Source organism: Pongo pygmaeus, chromosome 23 (assembly GCF_028885625.2).
Source record: "Pongo pygmaeus isolate AG05252 chromosome 23, NHGRI_mPonPyg2-v2.0_pri, whole genome shotgun sequence".
NCBI lineage: Eukaryota > Metazoa > Chordata > Mammalia > Primates > Hominidae > Pongo > Pongo pygmaeus.
The window spans coordinates 2,639,626-2,642,800 of record NC_085931.1 but is presented as its reverse complement, the minus strand read 5'-3'; the positions used below and the strand labels follow the sequence as shown (position 1 = coordinate 2,642,800).

The following is a 3,175-nucleotide window of genomic DNA, read 5'->3' as shown; positions in this document are numbered from 1 at the left end:
ACGATCTCAGCTCATCGCAACCTCGGCCTCCCCGGTCGGAGCCACTCGCCCGCCCCAGTCTCCCGAGCAGTCGTGATCCCAAGCCCAGGCCACCAGGCCCGGCTCACCGTTCTATTTTTCAGAGAGACGGGGTTTCGCCGCGTCGGCCAGCGCGGTCGGTCTGGAACTCCCGGCCTGAAGCGATCCAGCCGCCTCGGCCTCCCAAAGTGCCGGAGTGACAGGCGTGAGCTACCGTGCCCGGCCCAGACCGTCTCGTTCATACATCATAGAGAAGGGGTTTCGTCAGCCGACGGGTGGAGGGCGGGGTGAGTTTCACTCAGCCTGCGTACCGGGGAAAGGGTAAGTGAGTGTGCTTTGTGAACTAGATACGGAAATCGTGTGTGTGTGTGTGACAGAGAGAGAGAGAGAGAGAGAGAGAGAGAGAGAGAGAGAGAGAGAGAGAGAGACCGACGAATCCCACCATGAGGACCCGGAAACGGTGTCCGATTTGGGTCCCCGTGTAGTCACCTCTCTGTGTGTAGGTGACTGAGGATTCCACAAATGAAGGTCAGCAGTATCTATGGAGCTGTTTCTCCCTCTCATGCGTCTCATCCGTGTGGTGGAGAAAGGGGAGAAAAGTGGTCGTGACGGGAAGTCGTCTTCACGCCCGAGGAAGCCGAAGGCAGGCCGAGGGGAAGGAGGGCATCCCACGTGACAGCTCCACCCCCGCGCACCCTTTCCAACGCCGGGGCCGCCGGTCCACCCTGTACGACAACCCACCCCCAAGAACAGCACGGTCCGGAGCGGTCCAGTCTCATCCCATCCGGCCAACCCGGGGCATCCGGCGGAAGTGTTCGCCGGAGGGTCGGAAAGCAGCGTCCACGCGGTTCCCCCGGGGTCTCCCGGCAAAGGCCAGCCGGGGGAGGGTAGCGGGACGTGACGGGGGCTGGGGGCACGCGCCTCAGAGCTCCCCGGAAGGCGGCAGGTAGCCGGCGGGGGACGCCGAGCCAGAGACGTCCGGCGGGATCTAGATCCGGAAGCCGCGTCGGTCCTCTCCCACAGCTCTCCTAGGGAAAATGCCACGGCGGCGGCGGCGGGAGCCTCGGCCGGGGGAGAAGCGGGGACAAGGGGGAGAGGGAAGGAGGCCCTCGGGAGGATTCAGCCACGAAAACCCACTCAGCCAAGCTCCCTCCGTCTCTCGGGGTCCAAGGGACACCCCGGGAGACGGCAAGAGACACGTTCACTCCGTGCTTTTCACCTCCGTCTTTTATTTTTTTCATCTTTTCCATTTTACAAGAGGTGCGCATCTCAACAACCAGACGGTGGGTGTGAGGGGAGAAGCGTCAAGGGCAGGAGTTGGAGACCAGCGTGAGCAACTGAGCAACACAAGTAGGAGAGCCCAGCTGAAAGAGATGAAAAAGGAGGAGGAGGAGGAGGACGAGGACGAGGAGGACGAGGAGGACAGGGGGAGTGGGTGGGGGGAGGAGAAGGAAAGAAAAGAAAAGAAAAAAAGAAAAAGAAAAGCAACCACCAAGAAAGTTAAAATCGTCCAACGGTCGGAAGCTCAAGACCAGGCTGACCAAGACGGAGAAACCCCATCTGTACTAAAAATATAAAAGTCAGCCGGGCACGATGGCGCTTCCCCGTCATTCCAGCTCCTCGGGAAGGCCAAGGCAGGAGGATCACTCGAACCCGGGAGGCGGAGGTCGCAGCGAGCCGAGATCACGCCATCGTAGTCCACCCTGGGCGACAAGAGTGAAACTCCGTCTGGAGGGGGAGGGGGAGGGGGAGGGGGAGGGGGAGGGGGAGGGGGAGGGGGAGGGGGAGGGGGAGGGGGAGGGGAGAGATCGGTGAGACGCGTCTCAAAATTTTATCTGTTCGCATTCCGCGTGCGTAAAACGGAAAGAACCGACCCACGAGAAATACGACCAGAGCGTACCGTGCCCACGCGTGTCATCCCAGCACTCCGGGAGGCCGACGTGGAAGGATGGCCGGAGCGTAGACGTTTGAGATCACCTCGACGTGTGAGACGACACCTGCAATAATAATAATCATAGAAGTTTAAAAAGCGATCACGTGTGCCCAGAGCGTGGACAACAAAGCGAGAGCACACCCGTACTAAGAAGAAGACGATTGACAGACAGGCAGGCAAGCAGGCAGGCAGGCAGGCAGGCAACTATAGAATGAGCCAGGTGCAGCGTCTCACGCCTGTCACAGCAGCAGCGCGGGCGGCCGAGGCAGGCAGGCGGATCGCTCGAGAACAGGAGTCCGAGACCAGCCCGGGCCACACGACAGAACCCCAGACCCCATCTCACTCACATCCACACATACACAGATACCTGCCTCCCTACCTACGGAAAACGTGAGACATGAGAAAGAACATAAAAGTCACCCGGTGTGGTGGTGCACACCCGTAGTCCCAGGGAACGGGGACGGGAGGGATGAGACGCGGGACGGCCGCTCGGTCGAAATCGTCGAGGCTGGGGTGATCCCGGGCGACAGAGGCAGAGGAAGACCCCGCCGGGAAGGCAGGGAAGGCAGGAAACCAATGAAACAAGCAAGCAAACGATGAACATGACAACGACCTAGAATAACCCATGAGAATAAAGAAGCAAATAAGAGGGTACGAATAAAGCTAAAAGGTAAGGTAATGAAGATGACAATCCACCGTTTTCTCTCCAGCCCAGCCCAGCCCAGGTGGAGTGGAGGCGCGCGATCACAGCCCACGTTCGCCTCTGCCTCCCGGGCTTAAGAGATCCCTGTAGTCCCATCCCAGCTACTTGGGAGCCTGAGGTCACCAGAGCCCAGAGTGAGAAGATCAGGCAGGCCCCAAAAGAAAAGAAAATAAATACACGAACATTGTTAATCCATAATAAACGAAGGATATACATATACAGGTCTATGTAAATGACATGGGTTTTTACGTCATACACGTTCATCCATTAAAATTAACATCTATCCTATACACATGTATGAATGATGGAAATGTCTAGTTTTATCACTAGATATTTTCGTCGGTGTAGGTACGTGTCCGTGTGTCCATATCTACGTATCTATCTATCTAGATAGATATACGTATGCTCACACACAGCAGCGTGCAGAAAAGAAGATTGAAAACAAGAAGGAATCGGCCGGGCGCGGTGGCCGACACCCGTACTCCCGGCACGTTTTGGGAGGCCGAGGCGGGGGAGGGGGA

General features: G+C 58.0%; 1 long non-coding RNA gene across 2 annotated transcripts in view; it reads right to left on the bottom strand.

The window, feature by feature from the left end:
* Positions 1 to 1,230: 1,230 nt before the first annotated feature.
* Positions 1,231 to 3,175, bottom strand: part of LOC129027997 (uncharacterized) — a 2,535-nt gene continuing 590 nt past the window's right edge. The window contains exons 2-4 of one of the 2 annotated variants that reach the window (XR_010125939.1): positions 2,372 to 2,564; positions 1,919 to 2,015; positions 1,231 to 1,746 (exon numbers count right to left, since the gene is read on the bottom strand). This is a non-coding gene — a long non-coding RNA (uncharacterized LOC129027997). Of the gene's footprint in view, positions 1,747 to 1,918; positions 2,016 to 2,371 lie in introns of both variants that reach the window. The other variant, XR_010125938.1, reaches the window with a different exon arrangement.